The sequence below is a fragment of the Typopeltis vanoorti genome, chromosome 10, assembly GCF_054136105.1.
Source record: "Typopeltis vanoorti isolate ZY-2024b chromosome 10, IOZ_Tvanoo_1.0, whole genome shotgun sequence".
NCBI classification, from domain to species: Eukaryota; Metazoa; Arthropoda; class Arachnida; order Uropygi; family Thelyphonidae; genus Typopeltis; species Typopeltis vanoorti.
In genome coordinates, this window is record NC_143558.1 from 37354975 (window position 1) to 37367199 (window position 12225).

Below are 12225 nucleotides of genomic sequence, written 5' to 3' on the forward strand. Positions count from 1 at the left end.
TCTCCACATTCCAACGGACAAGCTACAATGGACTACATGTCTACCAGATTCCCTGCTCATGTGGGTTATCATATTTCCGACAAACAGGAAGATCTGCTCTGATCAGGTTAGAAGAACACAAGTAGTATATCCAGTACCTCGAACCTGAACAGTCTCGACTTGCAGAGCATGCCATCAACACCAGACATAGAGTTCAGCGGATCAAGACAAAAGTCGGTTCCTAATGGCTTTACAAAGAAACGTGAAACGTTACTTCACTCCCCTAACCTAAACAGATCAGATGATCTACGTATCCCCCCCCCCTTGTGGGAAATAATACTCTATAAATATTTCCTAACTTGTAATTGTATACACACACACACACACACACATATATATATATATATTTAAAAAAAAATTAAAAAATTAAAAATAAATTTAGGAAATTTAACCTTAGCTAAATGGTGCTTTGTGAATATAACAGTTATTGTTTAATTAGCCTTTGTACCTGTACTTATGATGCCTGTGATACACAGGTGAAAATTTTATGAATAAAGAATAATTTAAGTGAGTTAATTCCATTATTATAATAGTAAGTAACATGTCTACTCACAGCATTTCCTTACTGAAATCTGATAAATTTAGGTTCTTCACGTACTAAATGGGATTTGACCCAGGTCATTTCAACCAAAGTGGATTGTTGATACTGAGCTATGGAGGCTCCTAAGGTGAATGCAAGTTTCATCTGTCTTGCTTTATATATAATGTAAGAGTCTCCATAGATCAGTCGGTTTGGTTTGGGGTTTAATAGCACAAGGACAGTTAAGGACAAACTGCACCAATACATGTTGTCTCAGCAATATACAGGGTAATAAATACACTATGTTGTCAAAAGAGTCTGGAAAGGAACTGTTTGCATTTTCTAATGCTACAGCACTGCTATCAATAAGAGGTCAGACCTTCTTTCACTGCTATTATAGCCATTACCCTTCGGGGATAGGCTCCACTAAATTTTGGTAAACTGCTGCTGCAATTTGTTTCCATTCCTCCTCTAGTATGATGAACAGCTGACAAGGTGGGCGAGTTGGTATGGCATGCAACCTTAGCTCCAGCTCATCCTAAAGATGTTCAGTAGGATTGAGGTCAAGGCTTTGGGCTGGTCAGTTTAGTTCTTCTACCTCCATGTCTTCAAACCATGGAGCTAAGGTTCTTGCTTTGTGAGCAGGTGCATTATAATGCCGATACAGAAAAGTGCCTTTGCAAATTGTTCTGACACTGTAAGAAGAATGGAATCATCAAAAATGTCATGGAAGGCATCAGCGTTTAAAGATTTCCAAACAAGGAAAAACAGTCCCAGACCAATTATGCGACCATCTCCAAATTTCAAGGTCTATGCAAGACATTCCTGTAAGTATCGTTCACCAGGCATCTGCTAAGTCCATCAGATTGTCAGATTGTGTAATGCGATTCAATGCATCACAGTCCAATGACAGTGTTGTTTGCACCATCTGATGCAGGGCACTGGCAGATGCAATTAATGACTTATGCACTATAGCATGACCGTGAAAACCCAAGGGAAATAGTTCTGTCACAGGCAACGTTCCAGAGCTCATGCAGGAGTCATTTGCAATGGTTACTAAGGTTAAATGACAATTTACTGTGACAACATGACTGAGAGTTTTCCGGTCTCTATTGTCAGTTTGTTGGGCCTACCAGTTCTGGGAAGGAGTTTGGTGGTTCCATCACATTTCGACTTCATGCTAGCCTCGCTGACAGTGGATCAAGGCACGTGCAATGTGGTAAAAATCTCTCAGACCAAATGATTGAACTTGTGGACTTTGACTATCATACTGTTGGATTTTGAAGCAAATAATAATTACTTAAATCTCTATATATTCAGAATAAGAAAAATTTTTCAAAGGAAGAGTAAGCCTTTGTTGGATTCTGAATATATAGAGATTTAAGTAATTATTTGCTTCAGAATCCAACATGATCTTCCATCATAAAGGCTAGACTTGTAAATATTATTTAATGTAAACAACTTATTTTACAATTTAATATTCATATAGCTACCTTAATTTTGTCTAATATTTAATTAATTAATCAAAGATATATGTATTAATAATGAAAAGAATGTATTAAATATTATTAAGCTACTTTATTTATTACTATGTTAATATTATAAGAATTTGTATTTGATATTTTAGCTGCGCATTAATTGAAATGTAAATATTCTTTATTTATTCCTATTTGGAGAAGTTTAGCGTTATGCAATACCTCAATTTTATTATATTTTGTTTGGTTGTCATGGAAATGTATGTAAGTGAGCGAGCACGTTTTTGGAACACCAAGTGAGGAAAAGGTTTATTGAAAAGAGTTTTAGAAAGAAATCACGAGAATAATTTAGGCGGGAAGAACAGATATATAAGCAATGAATGCTGAAATCATTAGGGGGAATTAAGATTAGATTAGAGAGAAAAAGGAGAGGATTGGCATTAGGTTGGAATCGGAGCTTTCGGCATTCAGGAATCACAGTGCGATAATAGCGAGTCAGCAAGTCACTCAAACAGCTAATAAAGTCTACTAGTCGAGAGGCGGTTAGCTAATAAATTGTAGAATAACAATTATAGCTACGGAAGACAGCTGAGTGACTACTAAATAGACTAGCGATATTTGAGTTGAGATTCAATTTCAGGGCCGACTTTTCAAGGACATACGGAACCTTGAAGCAAAGCACAGAGTTATTAGAGAAAAGTAGAGGCTGTAAAATTGAAGTTTACAGATAGCTGTGTTTGGAATTGTAGTATCTAAAGAATTAATTAAATGCCGGAAGAGTGAACAACTGTGCATATAAAATCTCAAGTTAAGGAATTATTGTGTGTTGCCTTATTTCATGAGTGATCAGTAGTACTTTATGCAACAATGTTTGTTTATGTGTATTGTGACCGATGATTAATTCAGTTATTGCTTAGAAGTATTTATTTAATGAGTGCTTTACTGTTTAAAGTGTTTACAGTTATAAAAAGTGTATATGTATAAGTAGATGAAGATAGAAGATTAGCGGTAAGATTATTCCAACCATTAATATTCCTTGGTTAGAGTAAAATAAATTTAGTTTAATCCTTTATCCAAGTGTGAGCAAACAAAGTTTGCACCTGAAAGTATCTTCAGGACTGGGGTAAGGTGGTACAACACCAGGGAAACTCCTTGCAAAGGTGGAGCAAGCTACCAACACTCCTATCTAAGTATCTCCTATAATGCAAAACACATCTCCTTGCAGATATGTCTAATGTTATGCATTAAGGGAAGGGCCACTACCCAGACTAGTTTCGACCTTTATTGAGGTCTCTTCAGCGGGAGCCAGGCCCAAGTGGAGATACCAGGCAGAAGCATTAGCAGGTCATCTCTACCTATAGGAGTTGCCAAATGGTGTGCCACCCTTTTTTAATAAATTACTCTGGATATAGAGAAAGATGTTGAAAGCTTATTTTTCACTTGGATAGAGTATAATAAATTTAGTTTAATCCTTTATCCAAGTGCGATTTCAGGCGCAAACAAAGTTTGCGCCTGAAAGTATCTTCAGGACTGGGTCCTGAAGATACTCTGTGCCTGAAAGTATCTTCAAGACCCAGTCCCTGAAGATACTTTCAGGCGCAAACTTTGTTTGCTCACACTTGGATGTTGAAAATTTATTTTTCACTTGGTTAGAGTATAATAAATTTAGTTTAATCCTTTATCCAAGTGTGAGCAAACAAAGTTTGCACCTGAAAGTATCTTCAGGACCCAGTTCTGAAGATACTTTGCGCCTGAAAGTATCTTCAAGACCCAGTCCTGAAGATACTTTCAGGCGCAAACTTTGTTTGCTCACACTTGGATAAAGGATTAAACTAAATTTATTATACTCTAACCAAGTGAAAAATAAACTTTCAACATCTTTCTCTAAATCCAGAGTAATTTATTAAAAAAGGGTGGCACACCATTTGGTAACTCCTATAGGTAGAGATGACCTCCTAATGCTTCTGCCTGGTATCTCCACTTGGGCCTGGCTCCCACTGAAGAGACCTCAATAAAGGTCGAAACTAGTCTGGGTAGTGGCCCTTCCCTTAATGCATAACATTAGACATATCCGCAAGGAGATGTGTTTTGCATTATAGGAGATACTGAGATAGGAGTGTTGGTAGCTTGCTCCACCTTTGCAAGGAGTTGCCCTGGTGTTGTACCACCTTACCCCAGTCCTGAAGATACTTTCAGGTGCAAACTTTGTTTGCTCACACTTGGATAAAGGATTAAACTAAATTTATTATACATTAATATTCCTATACAGAGAAGTGTATGAGTTTCACCCTAGAATTTCCCTATACTAACAGTAACTATTTCGGAAATTAGCTGAAGTGTAAATTTAAAAGTGTTTGTTTGTGAAGAGGTGTTACTGCGATTTTATTGTATTTGGAACTTAAGGAACAAATACAATTTTGAGAAAACTGTAATAGACATAGCAGAATTACCATTGTATGACTGTATTGTCAGGAAGGCTGAAGTGTTTCTAATAACTTAATTAGTGATTTGAAGTTAAGTGTAAAATTTGTGATTTTAAAATTAAATGTTTGTTTTTGTTAATCAAAAGTTGTATTTTGCCTGAATCTCTTTTACTGCACCATTCATAAAATATTAGAACCAAAGCAGGAGTGATAAATAAGTTAAATATACTCGACCAGTATATATAATATTAACACCTAAAAGGAGAGATAGTTGTGAGTTGGTTTATCTTCAATTCTTGAACTAATTCAGATATAAAGTGGTGCAGTCTTTAAATATAAATTTTCTTTATATTTGAATTAGAAATCAACTAGCAACCTTCTATTTTGTTTAAGAACATCACAGTAAATAACATGTCGGATCCAAGGTATAGATTAAGACGAAGTAGGATCCAACAATACCACATTCAAACAGCCTCAACTCATTTCGTCCCGTCATCCTAATGGCACAGAATGTCTACACTGCTAATGCTCATGTGCCTATGTTTATTTAACATTGTGGATGTGTATCTACATCATATGGGTGAGGCAACGTGAAGCTATAGGGATGTCCAGACACTTTTGTCAACATAGTGTACATAAGAGAAAGAACAGGTATAAAAATAAATGTAAAAGGTGTATAAAAACATGTGCAAAAATTTCATAAAACATACATATAAATAAACCAGGTGTTAACATACACTAAGTTGAAATAAAACTAATACATACAATATGTGCATATTTTATATAAGGTGATAGAGATTAATGCTCTGTAAAAATTTAAAAACAGAAATAATACTTGATGAATCAGCTAAAATCTGCCTGAGTGTATAGGCTTAGACAGACTATGAATATGACTAAAAAATAGTGATGGCTTTCATCTATAAAATGAGAAGCAGTTGATTAAAATATGAATGATGGTTAGTCCAGTAACACACAATTCACACATGGACGTCATCACTCCTTAATAGGAAGGAGTTTGCAAGGTGACCAATAACGAAGTTGAGCAAGAACAACTTTGAATGCCACAATTTGATATCAGACTTAATTTGACAGAAATTGAAGTTGGTCTCTTTATTTCATAATGATGCCACTGTGGTAAAAGTTTCTGTTATATTCATCCCAAATGAGTCTTAATTTCTACAGAAAAATACATACAAACTTCTTCTACTGGGAAAATCTGAACTCATTTGCAAGCACCAGTTTTGAAAGATGGTAAAGCCATCCTCACAGAGGACATTAGGGAGGAAGTTTTTGGTTATGGAGCTAAATTTGATTGCAAAAAGTATGACATGTAGAAATTTACCTTGTAGGACTCTATCCTCTTGATTATATGGTTAGGAGAGAACAGTCCCCACTCAGACTTGGAATTCTTCTTTTTATTATTATTATTCGTAATCTTCTGTACCACTTAAAAAGAACAGAATTTGTTTTTCTGCTTCACATTTTTGGGCAAGGAATGGGGGGGGGGGGAAGAAAGAAGATACATTATGTTCAAGGATTGAGAGTGGATGGATGGTATATCTGTCCACTTTTCCAGATTTTATCCCACTCTTATCATAGATGATGTGGAGTGTATTGGATCTGGGATTACTCTTTGCTCTGATAAGAGATGTGTCTAGCATGTTTGAAAGCAATGAGGTCTGTTGTTGTTACAGGATATCCATGGAAAATAGCCCAAGCTTGCTGCTGCTGTGTGCAGTTGGTACTCCACCACAGTTTAGGGAAAAGTAGAAACTGATTACACACTTGAAGAAATGCAGGTTTTGCAATTTGTGTAATACATTTGTCATGTGGCTCACTGTATCACTAATAGGAGATGAGCTGACTGTCACAGAATTTAATTCTGCTAAAGTAGAGAAGGTGGGCTAGTCAGCTTGCTCAATTTTCTATTGTGATATACAGGGGGTCTTTGGAATGTGGAGTACGAGGACAGATTGAGAGAATGTAAGCTGCAGAGCCTCGTGAATAGGAGGAAGGGGGGATTGGGGGTTGTTATCGGGTCAACATGGAAGAGATTTTTCATAGAATGGGGGGGGGGGGGGGTAGAACACGAGGCCATTGCTGGAAACTGTATAAGGAGGGTGTGAGCAGAGGAGTGAGAAGTAGGTTCTTTGCATGGAGAATTGGTGAGTGGAATGCATTGCCTGTGTGTGTGTGTGTGTGTGTGTTGTGGGTGTAGACACATTGAATCAGTTAATGCTAAGATAGGCATGTGGAAGAGAATGTTGTTGTCAAGCATACCCTCCACAACTTCTGATATCTGTTTGAGCACTATCCCATAGAGCAGGGCTGTCCAAAGCACTGCCTGCGATTATGTGCAGCCCACATGTGGAATTTGATTTTCACGAGCGAAAAAATAAAATAACAATTTGAATCGAATGCATCTTAGATATTTTAATTCTATCACTAATCGATAATCTCAATGTTGATAATTTTATTTGGTGTTTTTACATCACCCAGGGTGGACATGTCTGGGAGTCCCACCAGAACTTGGTGGCAGATGATCATGACCATTGGAAGTCCCTCTTGCAGCTGCTGCCCTCACAACCAAATTAGGAAATGGGAGAAACCTTGAAGATGGATGGATGGCTTTTACATCACTACATACCCAAGCGTTTTTCAAATATTAGATGTGTCAAAGAAGTGTTCGTACACGGTTTTGTTCCAACGCACATGCTTTGGGCGTTCACGGGGAATATAAGTGTGTGATTAGTGTTGTTCGTTTGTTCAGCTTTTGAGGTTGTGTCGCTGCTGCTCACCAAATTACTAGATACGCATTGTGATGTGGCCCTCGGATAAATTTTTTTTTTCCGCAGTCCTCGGATTACGTAAGGTTGGATAGCCCTACCATAGAGTGTTGTGTCTATTTAAATCCTCCATTAAATATACAGGAGGTGGTAAATGCAATATCTGTTGCAGGAGGAAGGTGCATACAGCAAATTGTTATAAGAGTTCTGATTTCGAGTCAGATGGCAACTGCCTCTCTGTTGTTATTAAGTGGAAATTGCAGGTAAAGAGGGTGTGGTTGACCACTAGGATGGTGACTTCTCTGTGGGCAGTCCCATCTCTTATTCTGTCCTTACCAATGATAGTTACATTCTAGGTAATTATCATTAGTAATGAGAGAATTATCAGAACCCATGACAATTTCATTGTAGAAATGTTTTCATTATTTCTTTTTGGTGGTACCATCTGGCTTTCTATATTGAGAGGTTTTGTTTTCATTAGTCTTGGATTTTTTTTTTTTTTTTTTTGGAGAATTATGAATGCCCAATGTCCATTATTTCTTATTAATCAAGAGAAATAACCAAATATCATCATGTCTGCTATCTGTTAAGAGACCATTTACATTGCTTGGAAAGAAGTCAAGGTGCACAATGCACCTAGATCATGGCACATAACGGTCACGTGCTTGTAGCAAGTATAAATTGGAGGAATATGATGCTCCCAATCAGTACAACTGTGTCTGGGTGAAATGGCTGCAAAAAGGGAACATAGAGTTTGAAAGAGGGCTGTGATAGGATGCCATGTTGCAGGTCTATCTGTTTGGCAAACTGGGTCAACAATCAGTGATACTATACTGTGATGGAAGTGCAGGGAGTCAACTGCTACGCTCAGTGGATGATCCACTGCACTTACAGAACATGACTGTAAAGTGCTACAAAGCATAATATGTAAAAACTTCCAGTTGTCAGCTTTAGCATCAGATAAGGTGAAGAGATGTCCACCCCACAATAGTCCAGGACCTCATTACATGCCTACAGGAAGAATGGTCCAAAATTCCCATTGATCGCTATTGTACACTTGTGGAAAATATGCCTCCCATAGGATTGTTGCAGTAAAAGAAGGTCCTACATCTTAATTAAGGTGGGCACCATGGCTGTTTGTTCCTCACACTATGGTGTCCATTGACTTCTTTTCAACCAGTGTGTTTTTAAAGAGTCTTCAGGCATTTCTCTGATCGTCTGTGGTGAATGTTCCATTATTTTTTTAACAAATGGATTTTCATGTACTAGGACCATTTTTAGCATGTCCTGAGAGTGAGTCCGTATTGATTTATCAATAAATGTTCTAATGATATAGTGAGTAAGCCATACCATTCAGGGATGTTGTAGGTGTGGGAAGGTGCAACTGATAGACATGACAATGCCGCTACTGACAGCTTCTTTTACAGTTGCCTCACCATAAATGATGCATTGTTCTGTTTTTATTTTTGGATCTCCATTTCATTCTTCCACTTTTTGCATGATCTGAGAGTTATTTGGTTGGTCTCTCTCACAAAGCATTTTCATGTTTTGCTTTCATTTTTATTTCTCACAATCTTTACTGCTGGAAATACCACATATGGCAGAGCCATGACAGACAATTTTGAGAATGATCATATTTCAGACATTTAAAAAAGCCGAAAGAATGCAGAATTAGAGCCTTACTGGGCAGCTTAGATAACTTGCTTTGACAGCTGTTGGCAGTATCCATTCCTACATATGAAGATTCTTCTTATGGCTGTCACTCCTTGGTTCTTCAGCTAGAGCAAATTTCCTCTACAGGAACACTGAGGAGATCCCACTCTGATAATTTGCCTCTATTGAAGTAGTAACAGACTGTGTTACTGTCGCTACTTCAACAAGAATATCTCCCGAACATAGTTTCATCCCCAGATTTTGGAGATCCTGCCAAACCTATTTTGGATGAAGAATGGTGACATTTTTCCAAGTGTTCATTCTCCTGTTGAATGCAGAGTTAAGAAAAGTGGTGATTCTGAAGATTTTTCTTATTTTGGTTTTCTGTTTGATGTTTCTGTGGTTTTTGAAATGGTTTGGGCTGGTTGAGGGACCTGATAAACAAGAGAATGAAAAAAATTATTCATTCTCAAAGGGAGTTTGATTTCATGCCAGGACTCCGCACCCAACATGGATGTTCACCCTTCCATAACCAATGACTGTGTTTGGGAGTGGAACGTCATGACTACCCTGGATGCTATATTGGCACCACAGCAAGTCATGGGATGTACTAACCGTGGCGCAGGAGACTTACTGCAACATGATGGCCCTTACAGGCATGTCCACTAGCTGACTGATCCTGGCAGGGCCATCCTGGACCACCTGTCTTGCTGAAGTATAGGCTAAAGTAGTGAAGCCCATGATCATCCTCTCTGGATGCCCAAGAGTCAGACAGTAAGACAAATACACCAGGAAGGTGTTGGATACCAGTGATGATTGTCTAGAAGATAGGATAGTAAAGAACAGTTGGAAAAATTAGAATGAAGAAAAGCATAGAATAAGAATGAAAAGTGCCAGTACCACAAATAGGTGCCTCACTGACTATATGTCTCTCATTATTTTTAGAAATTCTGAGCTGCAGTTTCTGTTGGTTTGCTTTTAATATCAAAATTTGGGAGGACATGAAGCAGTTGATGAGATTCTAGCAAACATTTCTCCTAAAGTTCCTACAACTGCTTTGGGTTCAGCATCTATCCATTCCATGTTCCAAGGAATGGTATGTCCTATATTTACCATTTTTGTTTTCTGGATTTTATCTACACAACTTTTCCTCTGTTGTATGGCAGATGATTTAAATTTTATCTAAGATTGTTTTTGACTCTGATATCTTACGTAACTTACCTTGACCAGAGCATATTTAAAACCTATGAGATTTGATGTGGCAGAGTATCTTGAAGTCCTATGATCTATCTAGATCTCTTTTTTGTCCACAACATGTAGGGGTTTGGATAGAGTGTTAACTGAGGTGATGTTTTAGGAATTACAATTGTCTGCTGCCTGGACAACACAACCTGTTACATGCAGCATTACTTCCTCGATAGGTGTTCAGCTGACTGCTGCATTAAATTTAGCAAGATGGGAAAAACAAATCACAGGGAAATTATCACTTTCATATTTGTTCTCTATACATTAGAAGAAAGGCAAGGAAACTGATGGAAGCAGATTGCAGACTGTAGGCAAATTCAAATGCTGAAGGTTGTATTCTCATAAGCTCATTTCTGAAATGGCCATTTTTTGAAATTATACTTTCAATAGATCTGGCTGAAAGAAAAAAAAAAGAGTATGTAACATCCTTTCTTTAAACAGTATTATTTGTTTGCTCTTTTTCAATGTTTAAAACTTATGCACTGTTGCTTGGTAGGTGTATAAGTGCATCTGACATAAATCTCATATCAGAACTTATATAAGTTCTAACATGAGAATGCTGCAACACTGAAATGGAGTATGGGTTGTCCTCATAAGAATTCCAACTGATCTCAGTGGAGAGCTAAATAGTTCAAAACAGCTGTCAAATTAGCAAAACTTTAATCAAATATGCAAAAAAAACGAGTATGTGGATTTCTGGAGACAAAATCCATCCTCTTTTAAGTAGTACAATACCTAGGTAACTCTGATGCTGAAGGTTGCATTCTCAAAAGCTCTCTGATCATTTTTGATACTTACTAAAGGCAATGTATATATCCTGCAAGATGATTTAAACAAATTGCATTACAGTCAAAGGATAATGATTGCCATATGAATGTTGCAAAATGTAAGGTTACGCACTTCAGATTGAAAAAGGTTACATACTTTGAATCACACTGATGGTACTGGATTGCAGGAAATTGATGAGGCAAGGGACCTGGGGTAATGGTGGACAGCATGTTGAAGTTCAGAAGATAAACTGCAAAAGTTGGTAAATTAGCTCAAAGAATTACTTGGATGTTGAAAAACACACAAAGAAGTAAAGGTAGAGTTTTTATTCCTCTTCATAAGGCTACGATTCTGCTGTATCTCGGTTTCTTGGGGATCAAGAGGAAGTGCAGAGGATTAAGAGATACATGACCAAGCAGGAGACCGGTCTGTGGAATGCTCCCTATCAAGATAAGTTGAGAATGTGTGTGGGTTGCAAAGTTTAGCTGATAGGCAGAAAAGAAGGGGATATGATAGAAAACCTATGTTATTAAAGGGGTTCTATAAGAGTGACACAAAGGAAATTTTTTTGATACATGACAAATAGAGAGAACTAGAAGTCATCCCCTGGAAACTATGTAAGAGTGTGGTTAGTAAGGTGTGCAGAATTTTTTTTTTTTTTTTTTGCTTGGAGAATGGTAAGCAAATGCAATGGATTGCCAGTATTAGTTGTGGGTGACTTGACAATGAATGAGTTTTAGGCGATGTGTGATAGGTATTGTGTGTATAAAGGTTAGTATGGATCTCCTGTGATGAGTCTTATGACTCCATGGAGATACCCATATAATAATAATTTAGTTTTGACATATTTGAGTGAAAGAAAGGTTCTCCCCCCTCCCTCCAAATCCCATAATGAACTGGTTTAGTGATATCTTTTGGGAAAAGGGAATGTCACACAAGCAGAATGAAAATTTAGGTTTCAAATTTTAGTCAGTAAATTTTATATACGCTTTTAGTTTAGTTCAACATGAATTTATATGCACTGTCATTCAAAGTGTAGCTATATATGTCTTAAAATAAAACTTATCTATCCCTTTTTAAGACTGTGTTATGGAATGACTTTCTTTGAATTTATTAAATATTAGTTAATGTTTCTGCTTGTTATCAAAAGCAAACATTCTATTGGAGTGAACTCCAGTTTACTTTCCATGAAAGTAAACTGGAGTTCTAAAGTAAAAACATTTACTTTAGAATGGTACTGATGCTATATGAACCTTTGCCAGGGCTTACTGGTAGTTTGCTATAGTGAGTGGATTCACTATTACGATGTTTGTCAT

At 37.1% G+C, this 12225-nt stretch overlaps 1 protein-coding gene across 1 annotated transcript in view; it reads right to left on the bottom strand.

Moving 5' to 3' along the window:
• LOC150102348 (poly [ADP-ribose] polymerase tankyrase-like) overlaps nucleotides 1-12225 on the bottom strand; it is a 1002656-nt gene that overhangs the window by 36318 nt on the left and 954113 nt on the right.